The 23,490-nt window shown below is 43.4% G+C and overlaps 9 non-coding genes across 9 annotated transcripts; 5 read left to right on the top strand and 4 right to left on the bottom strand.

Moving 5' to 3' along the window:
• Nucleotides 1-1,445: 1,445 nt before the first annotated feature.
• Nucleotides 1,446-1,556, top strand: trnal-caa (transfer RNA leucine (anticodon CAA)). Its single transcript has 2 exons — nucleotides 1,446-1,483; nucleotides 1,511-1,556. It is a non-coding gene; the product is annotated as a tRNA-Leu (tRNA).
• A 420-nt stretch (nucleotides 1,557-1,976) lies between these two features.
• Nucleotides 1,977-2,087, top strand: trnal-caa (transfer RNA leucine (anticodon CAA)). The gene is made up of 2 exons: nucleotides 1,977-2,014; nucleotides 2,042-2,087. It is a non-coding gene; the product is annotated as a tRNA-Leu (tRNA).
• A 6,053-nt stretch (nucleotides 2,088-8,140) lies between these two features.
• On the bottom strand, nucleotides 8,141-8,213 carry trnak-cuu (transfer RNA lysine (anticodon CUU)). The gene has a single exon. It is a non-coding gene; the product is annotated as a tRNA-Lys (tRNA).
• Nucleotides 8,214-9,535: 1,322 nt separating this feature from the next.
• trnal-caa (transfer RNA leucine (anticodon CAA)) lies at nucleotides 9,536-9,649 on the bottom strand. Its single transcript has 2 exons — nucleotides 9,612-9,649; nucleotides 9,536-9,581 (listed from the first exon to the last, which is right to left on the bottom strand). It is a non-coding gene; the product is annotated as a tRNA-Leu (tRNA).
• A 623-nt stretch (nucleotides 9,650-10,272) lies between these two features.
• On the bottom strand, nucleotides 10,273-10,345 carry trnak-cuu (transfer RNA lysine (anticodon CUU)). Its single transcript has one exon. It is a non-coding gene; the product is annotated as a tRNA-Lys (tRNA).
• A 10,494-nt stretch (nucleotides 10,346-20,839) lies between these two features.
• trnak-cuu (transfer RNA lysine (anticodon CUU)) lies at nucleotides 20,840-20,912 on the top strand. The gene has a single exon. It is a non-coding gene; the product is annotated as a tRNA-Lys (tRNA).
• Nucleotides 20,913-21,668: 756 nt separating this feature from the next.
• On the top strand, nucleotides 21,669-21,781 carry trnal-caa (transfer RNA leucine (anticodon CAA)). Its single transcript has 2 exons — nucleotides 21,669-21,706; nucleotides 21,736-21,781. It is a non-coding gene; the product is annotated as a tRNA-Leu (tRNA).
• A 785-nt stretch (nucleotides 21,782-22,566) lies between these two features.
• On the bottom strand, nucleotides 22,567-22,679 carry trnal-caa (transfer RNA leucine (anticodon CAA)). Its single transcript has 2 exons — nucleotides 22,642-22,679; nucleotides 22,567-22,612 (listed from the first exon to the last, which is right to left on the bottom strand). It is a non-coding gene; the product is annotated as a tRNA-Leu (tRNA).
• A 489-nt stretch (nucleotides 22,680-23,168) lies between these two features.
• Nucleotides 23,169-23,241, top strand: trnak-cuu (transfer RNA lysine (anticodon CUU)). Its single transcript has one exon. It is a non-coding gene; the product is annotated as a tRNA-Lys (tRNA).
• The last annotated feature ends 249 nt before the right edge of the window (nucleotides 23,242-23,490 follow it).

The raw sequence follows: 23,490 nt of genomic DNA, 5'->3' as shown, positions 1-23,490 counted from the left end.
TTCCTACATTTTGATTGGTAAAATATGTGTAAAACAAGTTTGAATATCTGAACTGTACTCTAAAGTCATGACAACATGCTAATTAACTGTGACTGTGACAACGCTGAAACAGCTCCACAGGTTAGACCTGTGACACTGACTGTCAGTTAGCAGATTATTTGCATTAGAGTCAGTTAAACTCAGTAGTTAAAGGTCCCATATCAGCCGAGAGATGTAATCCCTCCAGCGGGTTCTGGGTCTGCCCCGGGGTCTCCTCCCTGAGTGGCATGCCCGGAAAACCTCTAAGGGGAGGCGACCAGGAGTCATCCTGACCAGATGCCCAAACCACCTCAACTGGCTCCTTTCAATGTGAAGGAGCAGCGGCTCTACTCCGAGCTCCTCACCCTATCTCTAAGGCTGAGCCCAGACACCCTACGGAGGAAACTCATTTCAGCTTCAGATCTCGTTCTTTCGGTCATTACCCAGAGTTCATGATCATAGGTGAGGGTGGGAACGTAGATCCCCTTCTGGTTCAGCTCCTTCTTCACCACAGCAGACCGGTACAGCGGCCGCATTACTGCTACAAGGAACATCTCGTGCTCCATTTTACCCTCACTTGTGAACAAGACCCCGAGATACTTGAACTCCCCCACTTGGGGCAGCAACTCACTCCCAACCCAGAGGGGGCAATCCACCTTTTTCTGGCAGAGAACCATGGCCTCAGACTTAGAGGTGCTGACCCTCATCCCGACCGCTTCACACTCAGCTGCAAACCGCACCAGCGCATGCTGAAGGTCACGGTCTGAGGAAGCCAACAGAACCACATCATCTGCAAAAAGCAGAGATGCAATTCTGAGGTCACCAAACCGGATACTCTCCTCTCCTCGGCTGCGCCTTGAGATCGATGATAAGGGGCAGCCTTGGCGGAGTCCAACCCCCACTGAGAACACGCTTGACTTTGTGCCGAGAATGCGGACACAGCTCTCACTTTGGTTAAACAGGGACTGAGTAGCTTGTAGCAATACCCCATACTCCCGCAGTATCCCCCCCCCACAGGATTTGCTGAGGGACACGGTCATAGGCCTTCTCCAAGTCTATAAAACACATGTGTACTGGATGGGCGAACTCCCATGACCCCTCCAACAGCCCCACAAGGGTAAAGAGCTGGTCCACTGGTCCACTGTTCCACGACCAGGACGGAATCCGCATTGTTCTTCTAGAATCTGAAGTTCGGCAATCGGGTGGAGCCTCCTTTCAGCACCCTGGAGTAGACTTTCCCCGGGAGGCTGAGCAGTGTGACACCCTGATAATTGGAGCACACCTTTAACAATAGTAAATACATTCAAAAAACTTAAAAGGGACAAACAGACTTTGACTTCGAGGACAAGTAGGACACATTACAAATTACCTTTAGTATTTTATTTTGTTTTATACTTGTTCTTTTTTTGAACGCACCTGAGAGAGTTGTCAGGATGGCCGAGTGGTCTAAGGCGCCAGACTCAAGGACTTCATCCTTCCTCCACCATGGGAATTCTGGTCTCCAAATGGAGGCGTGGGTTCAAATCCCACTCCTGACACATCTTTTGCATGAATTTTCCTCCATTTTGATCAGGTGACCTCTTCCAGCCCGCCCACTGAAAACCTCCTGAATCCCCCCCATTGTTTTTTCCTCAATAACGCCAGCTCCCTGTAACAAACATGTCACAGGCGAGAGCAGAGCAGCAGACTGTTCTGTCCAGCAGCCGAGTCGTCTATGAGAAAAATAATGTACATTTTGAACATTAAACCATGTAAAGCTGCTCTAGTAGGACCTCCGAATACAAGTATGAACTTTAAAATGAGCTTTAGCAACAATAACCTTTTTCAATAGTTAATAAACTTAAGAAATTTAAAAGGGACAAACAGACTTTGACTTCCAGGACAAGCAGGACTAATTACAAATTACCTTTAGTATTTTATTTTGTTTTTTTCTTTTTTTGTATACAAGTAGTAGAGGTGTCAGGATGGCCGAGCGGTCTAAGGCGCCAGACTCAAGGACTTCATCCTTCCTCCACAATGGGATTTCTGGTCTCCAAATGGAGGCGTGGGTTCAAATCCCACTCCTGACAGAGGTTTTACTCATCCCTGATGTCTGGTGAATGTTGGAGAGACACACACCTTTCTTTCCTCCAGCTTCTGTGTGAGGCAGCTGTCTCTCCCTCCCTCTCTTTCTCCGCCGGTGGGCAGGCGAGCGGTTTCCACATCAGAGCAGAGGAGAGTCCTCATTCTGCGCATAAACAGAAACCGGCTGAACTTCAGGGCTCTTTTGTTTCACTCCTCTCTCTCTCTCTCTCTCTCTCTCTCTCTCTCTCGGCTCAAACTTTTCTCTCGTGTTGCTCGACGCGTAAAAACTTTGGCGAGCACACTCCTTTCCTCCCTCCCTGCCTCCTCCTCCTCCTCCTCGTTTTCCCTGCGTGCGTAATTAGTTGGAGAGCGTTTGGAAACTTGTGATGGCCGTGAAGAAATCTCACTTTATTTCTGACACCTGTTGCTGAGGACACCGCGCACACAGTCGTACACACAGAGCAACGCGTGCCACTGATTTCTGCCTCGATTTCCACATTTCCACATGACAAGTTGGGACTTTGGGGGACACTGACAGGTCCGCGGATCGCCGGAGGCTGCGTTACACTTCTATACACTCCCATAAATCGACTTTTGGAGACTTAGACAAGGACTTTCGTGTGGTATTTCTCCGTGAAGGTGATCGAGGACGTGCGCCAAAAGTGGCGCTTGGAAGAATTTGTATCTGTTATCACTCAGTGAGGCTGCTGTGGGATCTGCCTGAAGGGGTTTCCCTTTCAATAAAAACACCGATCTGTCTGCAGCTTCCTAGTCGGACTCAGAGTCGGCACTTTTCGGACTGGAGAGCTTCGGGTGGCCGGAGGAGAAACTTTTCCTGTAGACCAGGTAAGAACTGCATTCATTTTTTAAAACTTAATTAAGAAAAGAAAAGTTCTCAATTTGACACCACAAAACACAAGAAGGTAATTAAATCAAAACGACACACTCTGTGAGTACATGTATTAATGAACACATGTATTTCGACCTTCTGACACTTTGTAGTCACTTTTTTTTTGGCTCCATCATCTTTGTCCCCACAGTTGTAATACATTACACAAGAGTTAATGGACTTTAAATGATAGATCTGAACTTTAACAGTGATGTGAGTTACTTTGTGCGCTCTGAACAGCATAAACACATCTGAAGTCACTGTGAAAAAAAAGTTGCTTTGAACTTGGTGCACTGCGTTTTGGACTTTGCTCCATTTGAACTTGTAGACGTTTTGTCCCCACAATGTTTCCGTTGTCACAGTCTACTTACAGAATGGGCTTATTTCATGACTTTGGCTCCCATATGACAGTGGTGAGTGTGTGTGTGTGTGTGAGTGTGTGTGTGTGTGTGTGTCTGTGTGTGTGTGTGTGTGTGCATGTGTGTGTGTGTGTCTGTGTGAGAGAGATCTGCCAACCCCATCGGCCTAAATGAAGGCAGCCCTCTCGCTCTGCGGTGGAGACCAGGACTATTTTGGTCGAAATGTTGCACAAATGTTTCTCTCAGTATAAGTTGCTCTGCCTTCATCTGGTCCAGAGGCTGTTAGACACACTGACACAAGTCTGCCTTTAACTCTGGCTTTACACTCAAGTATCACAAACAGAAAACTTGTCCTGGTGACACTAGAGGAGCAGGATAACAGATGGCTGGAGCTCCACATGTTGGTTCACTGGCCTGTATAAACTTCATGTTAAATTATGGCTGTACTGTGTGCAATAGGTGGCTGCTGTAGGTCAGAGGTCAGCTGTGCAATCAAACTGTGTTCCAATTAATGTTTTTTTGTGGACATTTTTTAGTTCGTGACGCTCAAATAACTTTAAATGTTCTCTGGGAAAAACAGACACCCAGCTTCACTGTGGTGTGTTTAAATTATGGGTTTCTTTGGGTTTTTTCACCCAACAACGAACATGTATTCAGATTTATTTAAGGTAGCATTTAAACGGACATTATACATGTAATAATATGCATGCATGCGCTGCGTTTGTTGATTATGGGTGATTAGTTGTAGGCGTGTGTGTGTGTTTGCCCTCTCCTGTTTGGTAATGAGACATCCACAGATCAAAAGTCACTATTTAGGCTCTATGGAGACCTCTGGCCCCTGTTCATTTCACAGACACTCTAAAGATCCCATGAACTAATCTGAGCATCAGACATTGGGGGTTTTTTTGTTTGCATTTGAGAACTTGGCAAGATCTACAAAAAAAAAAGCCAGTTTGTTCCACGCACATTTAGCCCAAATGCAGGCAGAGGAAAATCTGATCAGTGTCATCATTAAAACCCCCAAAACATGCGTTATTTCATAAAGTGTGTCATTAAGAGCAGCATGCCTTTCTCAGTAGAGCCAAAAACATTAATGAAAAGTAAATTCAGCAGGAAAAGATCATCGCAAAGGCATGTATGCTTTAAAAAGCAAGCAAACTCAATAAAAGCCTCTTCATCAATTCATCGCGATACATCATAAAAACACATTTATTTAACTGGAGACAATCACTCAGCAGACTTAAAAAAAGAGAAGTGAGTTTTATGTGAAAGCAGACGATCAGATTCATTTCCAACATGTGACGTGACGGCTGCAGAGGAGCTGACAGGAAGCCGAGGTCGTCTCTGGCGGTGACGTCTCCGGTTCGCTTTGCACTTTTCATGGTTTTAAATTCTGAAACCCACCTGAGCTGTAGAGCGGACTGACAGTCAGGGCTGATAAACCCTGCAGGAGGAGAGGAAGTGTGTGTGTGTGTGTGTGTGTGTGTGTGTGTGTGTGTGTGTGTGTGTGTGTGTGTGTGTGGAGGGCAGATAGTAATGTTAGATGTGTAGATAGAGGTGGTGAAAAGTGTTGCTGTCAACAAGTTAGCCATTAGAGAGAGATAATCTCTCTTCCTCCTCCCTCCCTGTCTACCAAGTCAACTTCTGTTCTGTCTCCTCCCTCCCGTTGCTTCATTCATGACATTATTTCTCTCTTTGTGCCATTTTAGCTTTTCTCTTCCTTTTATGCCTTTTGTTCACTTTTCTGCTCTTTCTTTACTTCCTGTCTCTGTTTGTCATGTTTATCAGTTTGACTTGACGTTGAGCTGCCATTCCACCACTGTTGCATGAAAACCTTTGCTACTTTAGCTGAAAGACTGAAAAATAGACAATTAGACATTTCTTTCTCAAAATAATGGTTTGCTGCTGATGAAGAAGTAGCTTTGTTAACTAATCCATGCTGCAGAAATATATAAAAACAGGTAACAATTAATAAATGTGTCTAAGGCCATCAAATCTGCATTCTGAACAATTCCTCATTACTGTTGTACTTTGCCTGCCTTGTCTGTCTGTCTGTCTGTCTGTCTGTCTGTCTGCCCTCTAACTAGTGAGAGAGACCTTTTCTTTAACCAAACACTGAAGTGCTGCTTGAGTGTCTCGTCCCTCAGGACTCTGTAATTAGGGAAGGGGAGTAAGTGTGTGTGTCCGTGTGTGTCTCCACACTAGATATTTGAGACGATTGGTTGTCTGCAAGCATCAGTGAATTCTCAAGGTCGTTCAAGAGTGTATTGTTAAGTTTGAGTGTGTGTCCCACATGTTCAGACACAATGGATGTGGAAATTTAACAACACTCCACGTACACGTTTCACAAATTCCCACGTGAAAAATCAGCACGAAAAAAAGGCTAAAACGGGACACTTAGATATTGAGTGTGTGAATGTGTGTTTCCGTGTGTAAATGTATGAGTGGATTTGAAGTGTTGGAGCGGGGGAGGGGTCTGTAACACTGGATGTGTTGCATGAGTGTGTAAAGTGTGTATTTTAGGGAGCCCTAATAACTTAACTTGGGCTCACACACACAGACGGTGCTTGAATTGTAGAGGATGGCCTCTCCAGCTGAAGAGCCAGTATTTTAAACGCTGGTCTCTCATTGGTTGACTTGGATCCTGGGAATTCCTCCCAGGACAGTGCATGACAGCGGCCGGCTTAACCCCTCCACTCCTGCCGTGTGTGTGTGTGTGTGTGTGTGTGTGTGTGTGTGTGTGCAGGAGGGTGGTGCTGACTTTGCAGAGAAAGATCAGTTAGTTGCTGAAACAACTGATTAATATATTTTTAGAAAATTAATGTGCAACTAGATTGATTATGGATGTATTGTTTAACACTCACTGGTTCTGGTTTCTCACGTGAGGGTTTGTGCTTCTGCCTGATTTATATCATGAGGAATTAAATCTGTTCGAACAAAACAAGGTATTTGAAAAGCTTTGGCCTCAGCTTTAGCGATGTTCGTTGGTGGTTCAGTGTTCATCTTTCACAATTTTTTATAACATTTTATAGACAAAACTATTAATCAATGAATCAAGAAAATAGATGAGATAGATATAAACAGATTAAAAATAAAAATGAGCTTCATTTATAGCCTTAGTTGTGCACTGTACACCAGGACTGTCCATGACATGACATCATGCCAAAAAAGAGAGTGATGCTTATTATTCACTAAACTGTTTCAGCTACTTAAAAACATATCAGAGAACTAGTTCACGACTGCAGCCTGCATTTAAGCTGCTCCATTTCTGTGTGTCTGCATGTGTGTGTGTGTGAGTATGACTTGTGTGTATGTGTGTTTTGTGACAATGCATTGCAGCCATGCAGTAGTCATTATGGTCAAGTGCTGTGTGTGTGTACGCATTTCCGCATGTATGTACGCACTCAAAACGTGACCCTGTGGTATTTGTTATGGTGTCTGTGCTCGCTGCATTCTCAAAGGCTGTGTGTGTGTGTGTGTGTGTGTGTGTGAGAATGTCTTAGGCCTTTCTGGGCCGGTGGTTCAGGGCTATGCAGTGATGTCATCAGGGCGGCAGGGTGGGGTGACATGGGGTTAGAGTTTGGCAGAGGTCCTGACTCCAGCAGCCCTTAAAAAGTGTCTGACCAGTACGTCCCTGTGTTTGTGTGTGTGTGTGTGTGTGTGTGTGTGTGTGTGTGTGTGTGTGTGTGTGTGTGTGTGTGTGTGTGTGTGTGTGTGTGTGTGTGTGTGTGTGTGTGTGTGTGTGTGTGTGTGTGTGTGTGTGTGTGTGCTTGTGCATGTGTGTCAGCGTGTCGGTCAGAGTGTGTGTATGGTCAGCGGCAGCGGTCACTAGCTGTATGCTAGCAGTGTCCTACACTAATAGTAAACGTGGTTTATTGGAGACTTTATAGAGGCTGAAGGGTTTTATAAATCCAGCAGGCTGGTAAAAGGGGACAGTCAAAAACCAAACAGCCACAAGACACACGGCATCAGACCACAGGAGCATTACTGAGCACTGGTGAGTCAAACGCCTCCTCTGGCTTCATTTACATGAAGTCCACTACTTCAGCCTGATAATTTCCTTCTCCAAACAAAATGGAACGATGACATGTAGAGTTTTACACAACTACAGTTATTTACATCATATTGTCAAGAGCACAGGTCCCAAATGTCCAGAATATATTCATTTTTTAAATTAACTTCCTCAAAAATTAACCTGGAGGGGATCATGCATTTGGCCATGTGTGTGTGTGTCTGTCTGTCTGTGGCTAATCACTCAAACTGGACCAATCATCCTAATATATTTTGTGCACATTTATGCCCGTATGGTGAACAAACTCTCATGGTTTCGGTGATTCACAATGTTTGAAAAACCTATTTTATTGAGTGTTTTATACCGTTGTTGACTGCTGACTCCTCACTCCTCTTAACCGGCCGGTTAGGGCAGCAAGTCATCAACAGCTGCTTCAGTTTGACATTGGCATTCGGCAAGGCTGAAATGAGCCTTACTCAGACTGTTGCAGGCCACATTTTGGCCTTCGTCGTCCCTCAAGAAGTGACATCCATTGAAAAGTTTGGTCTAAATACACTCAGTTACCACTTTAGCAGCACTGCAGTAGATTCTAACTCATGCTCAGTTATGCAGAATCTGTTTTAGAGATTGATCGCTCAGCAAAGTTTGGCTTTAGTCTTCAGATCAATGTGAAGGCTTTAGTTTGTGGCACTGTTGTACTGCATTATTCCATAGTCTGCCCAGTGTTGTATATATCATATATATCCAAGAACATTAGATCTTAAGTGTAGTTGCCTTTGATATACCTCAAAACTCCAGCGCCCAACGTGGGGCTCGAACCCACGACCCTGAGATTAAGAGTCTCATGCTCTACCGACTGAGCTAGCCGGGCTGTTCAATATGGTAATATGGGCAAGATTTCATTGCTGCATGAACATTCAGAGGGTTGGATCACAAACACCACTCTTCACACCTCTCTGCTGACTGAGCTAGCTGAGCTATCCAGTGTGTAGCATGTCTGCATGAACTGCCCCATTCATTCATGTGTGAAATACACTCCATGACTTTTTGGTGTAATGGTACAATGTTGTGTTTTTCCAAAGTTTACACTATGTTGTGTTTTATTTGGCTCTGCATCGTGTTGTAAGAGGATATGAATTGAATAACTTAACCACAAATACTCATATCAGGAGCAGCCTTTTTCCTCTCCTCTCCTCTCCTCTCCTCTCCTCTCCTCTCCTCTCCTCTCCTCTCCTCTCCTCTCAGTCGCCCTGATCCAGCGCTGATAAAACTATCAACAGCACACCTGCACTGGGTTGGAAGCTTTCTAACACACACACATACATACACACACACACACACAAATACAGATGAACACAAATCCAAACAGATGGGGACAATAATCTTATTTAACATGTGCTCCCAACAATAAGCCTATTCTCTGCTTTTCACTGTCTCTCTTTCCGACTTTTCTCTTTCTGTCTCTCTTCACCTCACTGTTCTCCCTTTACATCTCAGTTCTAATCTCTGTTGATGTCTTTCATTTGAATAAATTTCACTTTTTGACTGTTAGCATTAATATAACATGAGCATATTTATCAAATCTGAATTTTGTGAATAAAGAATATACATTTTAGTTTGGCTGTTTCTCTTTGTGCTCCTGTTCTTACTTTAATAGACATCAGGCTCAGTGTTTTCAGTGTCATAAATATTTCAACACAGTAGAGCCAGAAGTGAGTTTATGGGCATATATTGCAGTTTGGGGGAGACTTTCAAACTGTCATAAAAAAATAAAAAAGATAAACAACATTTACCGTGTTGCTGCTGTCATATGTAAAACCTCTGCTCACAGCTCACTCTCTAAGTGTTGTGTCTGTCTTATATTTGTGTGAGGTTACATGTGGTGTGATTAGCCTGCAGAGGGCTGGGATAGTGACAGGACAATAACTGGTCAGGTTTAGCTGCAGACAAACCTCAAAGTTGCTTTAGCAGTCCGACCTTTATTCTTCAAAAGCACCAGCACCCAACGTGGGGCTTGAGCGCCAACCCTGAGATTAAGAGCGTCACGCTCCTCTGACTAACTAGCCGGGCTGATTTAGCTGTAAAAATGTATACAGTTTACCCACATTCTACTCTTAGTTTTGTTAAAGGAAACTTTTTTCCCACAGGAACAAAAGGAGCGATGTCTGTATCACCATCGTGCATGTAAAAATCTGTCAGGAGTGGGATTTGAACCCACGCCTCCATTTGGAGACCAGAAATCCCTCTTGTGCTCAGGAAGGAGACAATCCTTGAGTCTGGCGCCTTAGACCGCTCGGCCATCCTGACAGCTGATGCTATGAAGTCTTTGGAGACTTGAAAAATGTGACAACAGCCATTAAACTATTGATCATTGTCAGCATTCAGTAGAGCAGGGTAGCAGGACATCAAATGCAGCTACAGACACTCTTATAAATAAGGGCGCTTTGATAGTGATTTTTTGGCCAATCATGGATCGCTAGAAGCAATATCAGCTGTTACTGATCACTATTTAATGTGCAGTATTTATAATGTGCAGTATTAAAATCTTGAGGTGTGAAAGTATCATTAATTGATACTAGCTGAAAACATGCAATAGTACAAATCAGTCAGCCATCAATTTTTCCTAGCAACATACATCTTTGTCTTCTTGAAGTTTAATATCAAATACTTTTAAATAACTCAAGGAGGTCAGCAGCTGGTATCTGAATCACTTTCAAAGTTCCCAATGCACAAACCTCTGGTATTGTGGGTCTCAAACCAAAGCAGTGATCTTGTCAGTGGTGTCCTCTCATCAGAGGTCAAGTTCACCTGCACATGCTCTTTTAATTAATTCATTTCATTAATATTACTGTTTTAGAAGTTCATCTTGGCTGGTGGTGTGTAGGATACTCCAGATACTCTCCCCTTTCTGTTTGGCTCTAAAACTGCAGCGCCCAACGTGGGGCTCGAACCCACGACCCTGAGATTAAGAGTCTCATGCTCTACCGACTGAGCTAGCCGGGCCTACACTACAGGAAAATAGATCCAAGTTTGTGTCTGCATAGAGTCCATCTTCTCAGCATTATCCTCTTATCATATTTCAAGTGCAGTTGCAGACGCTCCTGTGCTGTAGCTCAAGGACGTCAGCAATTAGTTTTTCATTCTGCTGTTTGAATCACCCTCTCAAAAACAGCAGCACAATTGGTCGCAGTCCTTACTTCTGGTTTCAGGTCTATTATCAAGAAAATAAATGGTTGCCATAGCTGCAGGCAATGACCAGTTATTGAAATCAGTATCAACAGGTTCATGTATGAAGGTATAGAGAATTCAATTTCGAGAATTCGACTGAGGCTGCTGTGGTATAGAAACAGGCCAGATTTCCTGGCTGCAATAACATACTGAAGGGGGGGGGTCATATGTTTGGGTCAACAGTCCTTATACCTCACAGGAAAAGTTCATCGATAAAGAAAACTGTAGACGGTTATTTCACCTCAGAAGTAAAGCATCCTCTCCTAATGAGATATACGTGCTGTATGAATGAACTTCTCTGTGTTGGTTAACAGAACAGCACCCTACATGAACTGCAGCCGTCCTGGCTTTGTGTGACAGTGGTCACTGAATTGACAGAGTCTTCATACTTTAGTCTGAGTCCTACGCATCCAGGGGAAAGTGATTCGATGGATTGATAGTCTCATGCTTTACTGGTTGAGTGCGCTGGATCGTGTCAGTAACAGTAACCGCGGCATGCCTGGGGACGGAGTGTATTCAGTCAAGCTTCGTCCACGAGGAAAACTGACTTCTTAAGTATCAGTACTTTGATATCTTCTGTGTTTTGTATCAGGAACTGTGGTTTGGTTTGAACGTCAGACTTCTGATATATCCCAAAGGTGATACTATAATATGTTTTCACAGCTAACTACTGTCGGCCACACGACCTTAGATGGCCTGACGGGGTTTGGCCGTTGACTGTGTGTCCTGAGCCCTCCTGCTGTGTTGACCCATTGTAAATCATTTCACCCCGTCGCTGTCGGCCAGTCAAAACACAGAAATGAATGAAGCTGTTGAAATTAGCAGGGTGGTCCTCTACATACACGCACGCTCACACACACACACACACACACACACACACACACACACGCACACTGAAATCTGTATACCCGCTGACTTACACATCAACACAGGGTGAGCACATTCATTGCAGATGCAACACAGTTTGGCAAAAACAGGTGAGGGGTGTGTGTGCATGCACTTTGAGGACTGAGCGGGAGGAGGGATAAAAAGAGGGGTAAAGAAGGTAGAAGCCAAGACACAGAGGAAGAAAGAGTGAAGATGATAAAAGAACTACAGAGAGCATTTTTAAGTCAGTCAGATGAGAGGAAACGCTGCCTCTTACTGGTCATTGTCTGCTACTACAGCAGATCAAAGAAAACAGACGGAGAGAGGAGAGACGCGAACACTGGGTTTTATTTCACTGCACATTTGTGGCTCTGTCTTTCACGCCTCATGGGTTTTGATCACTTTGCAGTCGCTGCTGCTGCCTGTCTGCTTTTACAACACGATGTAGGCAATCGTATAAATAAAGAGCTTTGAAATAAACTGAAGTGAAATAAAGGGAAATGGTAATAGAGCAATTTAAATTATTCTTTCACAATCCCTGAGTTTGATCATTTCTACCACATATGATACGTCTGCCTATGATCCACACATCCTTACAACAGTGAGTTTTAAGCAAACACATTAACAACTGGAGAGGCTTCTGACTCTTCTTCCTTCCTTTTTTTGTCTCATTCTTCTCTTTTTCGATTCCTCTCTTTTCATTTTTTTGCCTTTTCTCTTCTGTGTGTGTGTCTGTTGGAGGGACGGTTATAATATAATGAGATTCCCAGTGCCCAGGTGCTCTTTCTAGATAATTACTGCGTGTGTTTTTCTGTAGCCAATCTCCGAACTGAGGCAATACCAAATCTGTCAGCACGTGCACACACACACACACACACACACACACAGAGTAGAGAGAGAGAGAAAGAGTGAGGGAGAGAGAGCATCAAATCTATTCTCACTATCGTTGTTTTTTCAGTCATTCTGTTGTCAATCCTCCTCTATTTGTCTCTTTTTCTCTCATCTCTACGTTCTCTCTCTTTTCTTTTTCCAGTTTCTCTCCTCTGACCATCCTCACTCCTTCATCTGTACCACATCTTGTGTGGGTGTGTGTGCAGAAGATGAATTGACAAAACATTAGTCAGTTGTCTGAAAAAAAAAAAAAGAAGAAGAAGTAGTGGTGGACAACATTGATTCTGACGCACACACACTTTTTTTTTTTGTTTAGTTCTTCAAAACACATCCATCACTGATTGGCTGAAATGATTTATTAATGAGTGCACTGACTGTAGCTGAGGTTGCCTGTAGACTGGACTGACAGGACCAGAGCACTGCATTGCGTTAACAGAGGACAGTGACTCTTTGCCAAATTAGCTTTTTGGATAACAAGGAGACTGTTGCAGTTTCACCTCTGTCTGTCCTGTGTCGCTGTGTTTTTATGATGCTGAGCTACTTAATACTGTCCACTGAACATTTACAGAGTGCACGGACTGCAGTTAATCACATAAATCGAGGGCCAAAACCACTGCACAATCAGTGCAATTATTTTATTGCTGTATTGTAACGTTGGCATTGGATGGATTACTGACGTTTCCTCCTGCAGTGTACAGTTACTGCAGGTTGCTGTGGACAGATTACAGTTTGTATTATCCTCACTTCTATCATGCTAGAGGGAAAACAATGTCACTGCTCTTCAAAGCATTACTGAATTGATAAGAGGCTGAGTAAAGTCGAGAACGAGCACCTCTACCTGAGGAGGGTATTCTAGCTCTCTTTCCACGCTTGTCTTTAATAACACCAGAGGGTTTTTTTTGTCTCAGCAACAGAGAGCTCTTGGCATCTCCCTGAGTCTCAAACAAGCATCCTTTTCATAAAGCTGCTGAATCTCTGTCTGGTTGTGTTTGAATCAATGACGGATGGTGGCAGAGACACAAAATCTGTTTGAGCCTGGCTTTCAAAATCTGAACGCTGAATCAACAATGTTCTCCAATTCATCATCTACTACTATCAGACTGTGGTGTTACTGGGCAGCTGCTTCACACTCTGCTAATCTTTGGATGCACTGGGGTTAAAAACACTTCTGTAGCTCCTGAATTTCATCCTGCATATTTTATTACGGGCAGCAGCATATATTTCACATCAGCGTCTGCCGCTGCAGCTTGAATCAAGATCAGAATTGTGTTATTCATTACATTCAATAAATGTACATGCATCTGTCTTGTTGGCATTGGTGCAAGGGCGTCCTGTGTACGTGAGACAGTGACAGCAGAACCTTGTGGACACCCAGTGGAAACTGTCACTGTAAATATATGCATTTTCCCCCCTGTAAATCATTACAGCTCTAATCAGCTCTACTACAAGACCAGTGGATTCTTTTTTGTTTGTCTGCGTGTTTCATTCACAATTTGCTTTTCTCCTCTTCATCAAAACAGTGTCAAAGTAAGAGCTTGAAAGTTCATTCCTGATTTCTTAGAAATAGTTTGACAAAATAATCATAACTCAAGATTTACCACCAGATAATATTATATTTCTTTTTAGTATGAAAATGTGGAATGTGGCAACATGTGTTTGGGCAGCTTAACCTTGTTACTACGACATTCGTCTCTTCTGTTATATTTCCCTCGGTCAGGAGGGTTGAAATGTGCTGCTGCAGTAATAGTGGACACAGACAGAGGGCGCTACATCACTGAAGCTCACCAATGACAGACTGGACAGGAGAGGGAGAAGAGACAAGAGGAAAAATGACAGGATGAGAGGTAGAGATGGGGTGATAGAAATGGAGAGAAGTGAGGAGGACAGCAGGAAGAGAGGAAAACTGTTGGAAGAGAGAAAAATGGGGAGATATGAGGAGTTAAAGGTGACATTTTATACACTGGTGTAAATTCTTCCCCACATATCTTTTCTTTTCTTCTCCATGACTTTTTGTTTTGCTCTCATCAATCTGATTTCACAAGGCACAGCCATCTTTCTTCCAACCTTCCTTTATCTCACGTTCTCTCTCTCCATCTGACCAGTGCCTCTCTCCTCTCCCCCCCTCCCATCATGCATGGTTGGGTCCAGGCCATTTGCTTCCACTCCAGCAGGGCTGCACCATTAGTGACCAGCAGGGGAATTGTTGTTCTCTGCATGCAGCTGGGTTCAGGTGTGCTGATGCTCTCTCTGTCACTCTGTGTGTGTGTGTGTGTGTGTGTGTGTGTTGATGCTGACAACAGGCACACACACACACACACATAGTTTCTCTTGTTGGTTAGGCTCATTCTAAGTATAATAATTCAGGAATTTTAAAGGGTTATTCCAGATTATTACAACTTGGGTCTTATCTTGTAGTTTTGGCCTTCGATCCCATCAGCAACAAAAACAAAATGTATTTCCTAGGAACTCAGTGGCATCCATAAAAATAAGAAGCACGATCATCCAGATGATCACACAGGTTGTTTGAAAGACAAAAAAATGTGTTATTTATTACTCAAACTGGTTTTAAGTTCTCAGTTTAAATTTAACCCACTGGACTTTATGTAGTTATGTATTTGCACATATAGTTCATCTGTGCAATGAGAGATTATGACAGACAGTTAACTTTGATTTTACCTCCTAAGAAACGGGTTACTGTTAAACTGACAAACTGTCAGATTGTCTGATCGTCAGTGAGGCAGGATTGATTCCTCCAATAATACAACTGTGTTGCCAAATCTCAGGAACTGACTTGGTTAGCACAGTGTCATCATAACTAAAGCTGATTTTTTTTCAATTTGGTCAATTATTGACATTTTCTTCACTGGTTACAATTTCTCACATATCACTATTTAATGGTTTTCTTAGTTTTCTATTATATTTACTTGATTGCCATGCTGTTTAAACTGTCAGCCATAATCTTTTGTAAACATTCGAAATGGCCACAAATGGCTACAAATATAAGACCCAGGTTGTGGTAAAGCAGAATTCTACTTTTGTACGTGTGTAGTTACTGTAACAGAATGAGAACAAACCCTCTCTGTGTTTCAAACACACACACACACACACACACACACACACACACACACACACACACACACACACACACACATGCTAGTGCTATTGTCGCCACGATCACGCTCTAGTCAGCAAAGCGTGACTCAACAGAAATCTGCTCTTCTCCAGTCTTTCTTCAGTTTCCCTGTCTCTGTCAACAACCCCCGTCTCTTTTTGTTCAGTCTCTCCCCATGCTCCTCTCTTCACTTTCTTACCTCCCCCTTTCCCCATCACTGGATACAGACGAACACACACACACACACACACACACACGCACACACACACCCCTCCAGCTTTCCCTTCAGCCTTGCCCACCCTCTGTGGGCGCCGTGCCCAGAGAGACGCAGCATGAGCTGGGCGAAGAGCCCCAGGCAGAGCCCTGCAGCCGTGCCAACACCCTGGAAGCCTAGAAAGAAATAGTAAAGGAGGGAAGGAAGAGAGGAGAAGATGAGGTGAAGGAGGAAAAGATGGAGATGGAGAAAAGGGTGAAGAGAGGGAAAGATGAGGAGAAGTGAGGAATCAAGTGGAGAGGGGATGAAGAGATAAGAGGATGCAAGAGCAGGAGAGACATGCAACAGAGGAGAGGATAAGAGGGGGGACAAAAGAAGATTGGAAAAATAGATCAATAGATAAAGAGAGAAGAAGAAGAAGAAGAAAGATACAGAGGAAAAGGAGAAAGTGCGAGGCAAAGAGAGAAAAAAGAGAGAGCTGGGCAGACAGCCAGCCCTCCCAGGAGAGAGAGAGAGGTCAGAGCAATGGACTCATCTCTGGAGAGACTGTGTGTGTGCGTGTGTGTGTGTGTGTGTGTGTGTGTGTGTGTGTGTGTGTGTGTTTTCGTGAAAGACAGCGGCGAGAGATAAAGGGAGGCGGAGAGACGAATACAGAGGAGGAAGAGGAGGAGAGCAGTGGAGCGCAGAGAGGAGGACTTGTATAAGAGACATACTGAATGCCTGAATTGCGACCTTGGAAATCTATATCTGTGTATTCGTGTCTTTGTCCGTATGTGCTTGCATTTTTTTCCTTTTGTACTGCGTGTACAGACCAGCGGTGTGGTAATGCATCTCCCATTATTTTCTGTCTGTGGCCCTCACCCTCAAGCCCATTGATCCCTACTGAAAAAATACATCATTAAAAATGTCAAAAATATACCGTTTTATTTTTTGATGAGAAGCTCAGAGATTTCCTAAAACAGCTGGGCACTGTAGTTTTTAGCAAACATGACTCAGACAGGAATAAACAGAGCATGTTGGGACCATTTTCTGCTGCAGTGAGTATTTATGGCAGCAGCAACGTGTATGCTATCCTGATCATGAGGTTGGATTGACATTTTGTTTCTCTTCATTCCTGCAGCCACACGTATTGTTCTTGTTAGCCAATTACTTGTGTAACTCCTCGTACAGCTGTGCCGATCTCGAGCACAATCTCACGAGTGTGGCTAGCCAGATATGCAGGAAGATGACGTCCCCATTCTTAATCCTGGCGACTAAGCTCTGACTGGTCAGTTGTTTCTGTAGCTGGCAGAAACAGCCGCCAGTTTGAACAACAGCAGACCAATCGCTGAAGAAATCAGAGATCTGGAAGCACACTACAGTGCCCATACTTATCATAATAAAGAAATATTTCACCCATCGCAACAGTGGGGCTCACTGATGTGTTTTTAATAGTTTTTGGACAACAATGGAGCTCTGTGGCAAAGAGGGATCAGCTGTATGAGGCTTTGGCTACACAGGCAATGCTGTTTGGCTCAAATTGGCTCAGTTTATTAATTTTTTTTGTACAATGTGTTAACTATATGAAAATCCTTCAAAAAGAACAAAGCGTTATAGCATTCAATCTATGTTTTAACCAGAAAGTATCGGTTTTACTTTTGTACTGTGTTCTTGATAACACTGAAGGCATTGTGGGTTGTACGAGGACATCTGTGTGTGTGTGTGTGTGTGTGTGTGTGTGCGTATCCATGCACAATCTGTGCATGCAAGGGCAGTGCAGGTCATAGAGGGGTGTGTGTGTGTGTGTGTGTGTGTGTGTGTGTGTGTGTGTGTGTGTGTGTGTGTGTGTCAATAACAGTATCTGGAGGCCGCAGGATTACGTGACCTTGCATGCCACATGTGCTGTCTTGAACTCACTCACACACACACACACACACACGTGCGCGAGCGAGCACACACACACACACACACGTACACAAGCTCAAACACAAAGCCCCATGAAATCCTCTGACTCCTAAGGGTCTTTATGAGGCTCTTGCATTGGTCATGGAGAGCTTGGAGACGAGTAGGAGGAAGACGTGTAAGGGGAGAAAGAGGGAGGAAGACAGGAAAAGATGTTGATATGGGTAGAAGAAGAGAAGAACAGCCTGGAAAAAGAAGAGGTGGAGTAGAGAAAAGATTAAGTGAGTAGCAAAAAGAGGCAAATGTGGAAAGGACAACCCTATCTCCTACATGATGCATTTATATGCAGCTAATTTCCTTTTCCCAAATATGATGTGGAGGACTTGGAATTGGTGGAATTGTAATAAATTGCTGCTTGAATCGCATATAGTGGAAAGCGTGACATCCTTATTATGCACTAAAGTCACAGGGAGGAGGTCAGGGTGGATGATTTGGCATACAAAGACCAGGACTTTGACACGAGTGGCTGAAGTTCAAGTGTCGGAAAACACATGAAATGCATTTGACAGCATATGCATGTAACTTTTAGGACAAAGACAGAGCGGATGGACAGAACAGAGTGGAAAATACAGACAGAGCAGCAGGAGGTGAAGGCTATGGACATTATTTCAGCTGCTGTGTGTGTTCATGTGAGTGTGTGTGGCACAGGGACAGGTGGGCATCATCCTGTTATCTTTGCCTACATCTCTGTTTCCCATAATCATTCACCCTCCCTCTCAATCAATCTTGAGTGTGGTTAGATCGTCTCAGCTTGCCCTAGAGAGTTTGTGTGTGAGAGAGCCGAAATCTGTGTTTGCATGGGTGCTGGGTGTATGTGTGTGTGTGTGTGTGTGTGTGTGTGTAGTTTGTGTTTTTATCAGCGCAGTCAATACACCTGTACTGAATGTGTGAGTCAGTGTGTTTTTATATTTGTCAGTGTTTGCGTGTCTGTGCTTGTGTATGTGTGGGCTCATACTGCTATCCCTTGGTGTGTGTGTGTGTGTGTGTGTGTGTGTGTGTGTGCATGTTTGTGTGTGTGTGTGTCCACGAGCCCCAGTGAGATCCAGCGAGCATGACGGAGAATGACAGGTTGATTTATGGCGAGGCTATAAGTAGAATGACTACTGCTAGAGAGAGAGTGTGTGTGTGTGTGTGTGTGTGTGTGTGTGTAAGGGAGAAAAAACACGACAGAGTGGGACGGAAAAGAGGGATAGAAAAGGGAAAATGGTGGAGAGAAAGAAGGAGCGATGGGGATGGTGTGAGAAAAGGGGATGCAGGGAAGGAGAGAGCGGAATGATGGAGCTAAAGAGGCGATATGGGACAAGAGAGGAGAACAGGGATGAGAAAAGCAGGACAGAAAGACTAGAAAGGAAAGAAGGAAAGGGGTCAGAACAGAGGCTGACTGGGATTATGGGATTTAGTTGCCTATTTGCATATTACTAAGGATGACAGAAAGAAAGAGAGAAAATATGACCATCTTCAGACTGCTACTGGCATGAAATGATGGATTGAGGGAACAGAGATACAGATGGAGGGAAAGTTTAGATCTTGTTTGCGAGGGAGACCCTCTGAGTTGGTTTAATGACAAACAGCGACTCGCAGCTCAACTCACTTAGTGCGGCATTCGTTGAGTCTCAATAGGAAAATAACATTATCTCCACAATTACATTTACATTTTTAGACGTTTAGCTGATGTTGTTATGCAGAGTGAGACAGACAGAGTGCAAATGAGCTTCAATTCCCAGATCAGTAACAACACAGAGCGAACAATAACCATGAGAAGTGCTCTGACGATTACTGTGAGCGTCACGATGGAGAAAGGTGCTGTGAGATAATAGATGCTATTTCATTATGCAACCAGTCTTTTGCTATGTTTTTTTTAATCAGGCATTTTGTAGCAGCAGCTGTCATGTGAGTGTGAGATGTAAAAGTGCAGTTTTACTTCCTCTTCACCAGGGTTTAATGTAGTTCAGTGCACTGGCTGTTTTTTGTTTATTAAAGGGTAAACACGTGATTTTATGGATTGGCCCTCGCCATTTTACCTCTGACCTTTGGGAAGTCAACCAGGGGCTTGTACATGTGTTTAATCCTTTTGTATAAAAGAGTCTGTTGTGAGCATAGCGTCATATATGCATTACAGTTAACAGACATAATGGTTTGACCAGACTGTGAACCAATGATAAGTAAGTGAATAAGTAATTGGATGCCTTACGTTTGATTTGTCAATTTACAATAGTGCTTTATTTTAAAATGTCACAGATAAGAGAATAGACTTTTCAAAGAGACTCAGATTCAATCACAGTGAGGCTTTTAATTTGAAAAAACAGACATTCAGTGTAGTGTTTAATGGGCTTATTCAATCAGAACTGAACGTCTGAAATGCAAGTGTTGATTTGAGTGTCTGATTTAACTGGACGTCCGAAACACACTCTCACACACACACAGACACACCTGCTAGAACAATTGCTCCCATGACAACCTGGCAACCAAGCGGGCATTGATGCACAGGTCAGCAGTTTTGCGTGTGTATGTGTGTGTATATGTTTGAGTGTGTTTTTTTCCTAAATATTAGTGCAACCAGAAATTTCTATTTTACATCTCATCCCACTTCTTTTCACTGCTTTGCTCTTTTCATTTCTTTTCTTTGCTGCTTTGCATAGGAAACTGTTCCCGTCTCTATGCCCTCAGGTAAAAAAAAAAAGTGAGAGAAAGTCGAAGAAATCAAAAAAGCAATAATGAGTGTTTTTGAGAGAGAGAGAGAGAGAGAGAGAGAGAGAGAGAGAGAGAGGGAGGGATGGAGGGGGAGGAAGGAGTGTGAGAAATATGAGTGAGAGAGGTCGATAGAGACAGAGAGAAAAAGAGAGAGAGTCTTTGATCTCTCTCCTGGTGGGAGATGGTCTTGGCGTGCAGCCCAAAAAACCCTACGGTGCACACACACCCACCCACCCACACACACACCAAACAGACGCACACACATATTTAGGTCTAGCTGGCCTGCTTCAGGGCTTTGTTGATTATTTCTGCTGGGAGGATCAAAGACGTCAAACCCCCTCCTCCACCCATCCATCCTTCACCTTTCTGTCTGTTCACCAGTCCATCTCTCCAGCCACTCATCAGTCCGTCCATTCTTCTGTGAGATAGATAGATAGATAGATAGATAGATAGATAGATAGATAGATAGATAGATAGATAGATAGATAGATAGATAGATAGATAGATAGATAGATAAAATCTTTTGTTTTTTCATGAGAAGTTTTAGTTTGTAGCCCGGCTAGCTCAGTCGGTAGAGCATGAGACTCTTAATCTCAGGGTCGTGGGTTCGAGCCCCACGTTGGGCGGAGCTTTTGGATTACATAGGTTTCAAGGGAATAATGGCAGATAATCAAATGAAGGCAAGTCAGAAAAGAGGGCATAATGCAATCTTAAAGTAATTACACAACTGCTGCCTAGATGGAAGTCTTAACACTATCCACCGTTACAGATAACTTCTTTAGAACTTAACTTCTAAAGACTCTGAATAAAATTGATGGATCAAATTGTCCTTGAGTTACATTTCAGAACTGTCTGCTGATAAGTGAATCCCGAGGGCCCTGACGCACCAATCTCTCCGTGAGTCTGGAATCGACAAGTCACACAGGTCACATGCTGCACATGACTTACAGCCTGGCTAACTCAGTGGGGTGCTTTTGAAGTAGTACTAAGACAGACGAGTTTTTGGAGTGAATTATTGAGAAGATAAAAATGGACAATCACACAGTTTCCATAATGTGGGTCCTCACACACTTGTGGTCTACAGTTACGCTGGTGTTTTGAGTGGAGACTCAGACACACTCAAGACATTAGAATGCAAAGTCCTGAAGTCCCTGCACTAAAGCACAAGAGTGTCCTGAGTGACCCTCTAAAGGACAATACCACCATGCTCCACTGAAAGCTTACAATGACCAATAGCTTAATGGCAGTTATTACTTTCTCAAGTTTCTTTTAGATAGAATGTAAACATATTTGAAGAATTTGGACCAAGGAGGATGTTGCCAAACAGACGTGATCCGCTTCTTCTTGATTGAGAAGTCCAGACTAAAAAGAAGGTGGTATCTGTCAGGGTGGCCGAGCGGTCTAAGGCGCCAGACTCAAGGACTGACTCCTTCCTGAAAAATGAGGGATTTCTGGTCTCCAAATGGAGGCGTGGGTTCAAATCCCACTCCTGACAGCCTTTACGTGATGGATGGTGATACAGATATTACTTCGTTTGCCAATGTGAAACAAGTTTTCCTTCAACAAAAATAACTGTACAAAATGGGCAAAGATTTCATGAACCCAATATATTACAGCAGCTGCCCAGCTAGCTCAGTCGGTAGAGCATGAGCATGAGACTCTTGGCTTGTCGTTTGAGCCCCACATTGGGTGATGAAGTAAACTTAGAAAGTGGGGGCATATCCAACCCTTTCAGTGGTCTCAAGCAACTATACGACAGCAGCAAAGATTCACCTCTGATCCATCTTCACAGATAAATAAATTGTTGTAGAATATAGTTTACAGTTCTAAAGACCTTGAACCATGTTGGGTGGAACTGTTAGAGGAGTTGGGCTGAGTAGTTAAATAACTCTTTCAGACAGTCAGCTCCCAGTGTCCCTGAGTAAAAGCCCCTTAAGCTTTTTTTTTTTGTCATTGCCAGCTTTCAAAGCACCATCAACACTGTAGTGACGTTGGCAATGATAAAAACACTTAATTAATGTTATACATTTTTCAAGAATTCTAGTTTTTACAGCTTTAAATCTGTTTTTACACATAAGTTTCCCACTAGGCCAGAGTGGATTCTGGGTCTTAGATCTCATGATGGTCGAATGATCAAGGGTGATTCCTTTGTCACCTGTGCAGCTCATTCAGTGTACAGTTGATTTGGCTGTGTTGTATGTTCTCATGACTTCTTTCTACGTGTGAGTTCTATTCAAGGAAAGGAGGGATATCTGTATCGAATCCGCATCAAAAAAAGCATGTCAGGAGTGGGATTTGAACCCACGCCTCCATTTGGAGACCAGAAATCCCTTTATACTGAGGAAGGAGTCAGTCCTTGAGTCTGGCGCCTTAGACCACTCGGCCATCCTGACCAGCAATTCTCCTGTTTCTGCTTGGATTTCACAAGTTACACATAAACACCACTTCTAGATTTCCATACTTCTAGGGGAGTTTTTGTTATATGTGTTGTAGAGATTGATTGATTGTTCTAGGGCACTGTAGATTTAACCATATGGTCATAAGCAGGCCTAACTATTTTGATAGTCGAATAATCTATTAAAGGAACTTTGTCGATGATACAAAAGATTCAAACATCCATTTTCTCGGTCAAAACCAAGGGCAAGTAAAGTAGCAGCAGTAACAAAACTACTACAGTTTGCCCTTAATCAAAGCACATTTCTGGCATCAATACACACAAACAGTCTCTGCATTTGGTTGGTCTGACAATGAGTGAAAAGTTGTGCAGTTAAGTATAAATATTCAAAGCTACTTACTTGGTAGCTATGCGTCTAGACACTATCCTCCATATTTGTAGCCCACCTAAACCGGTCCATCTCAATACCTATTTTTTTCAGTCAGCAGCCCGGCTAGCTCAGTCGGTAGAGCATGAGACTCTTAATCTCAGGGTCGTGGGTTCGAGCCCCACGTTGGGCGAAGCTTTTGGATTACATAGGAGATTGAGTCACAGGGGAATACTGACAGGTAATCAAATGAAACCAGAAATCCTTACATCTTCCAATGTTGTTCAAATTCCCTGATTTCTTCCAGGTAGTCCGTGATATCCCAAGACTGTTACAACACAGAAACATTGTTATGGAGATAACTCAACTGTAGAACAGGAAGAAGCTTTGAAAGGTTAGACCAGAAAAGAAATGAAAACATCACACTCTGCCAATGTGTAAC

The sequence above is a fragment of the Pempheris klunzingeri genome, chromosome 22 (assembly GCF_042242105.1).
Source record: "Pempheris klunzingeri isolate RE-2024b chromosome 22, fPemKlu1.hap1, whole genome shotgun sequence".
Lineage (NCBI taxonomy): Eukaryota > Metazoa > Chordata > Actinopteri > Acropomatiformes > Pempheridae > Pempheris > Pempheris klunzingeri.
This window is presented reverse-complemented; position numbering and strand designations above follow the sequence as displayed.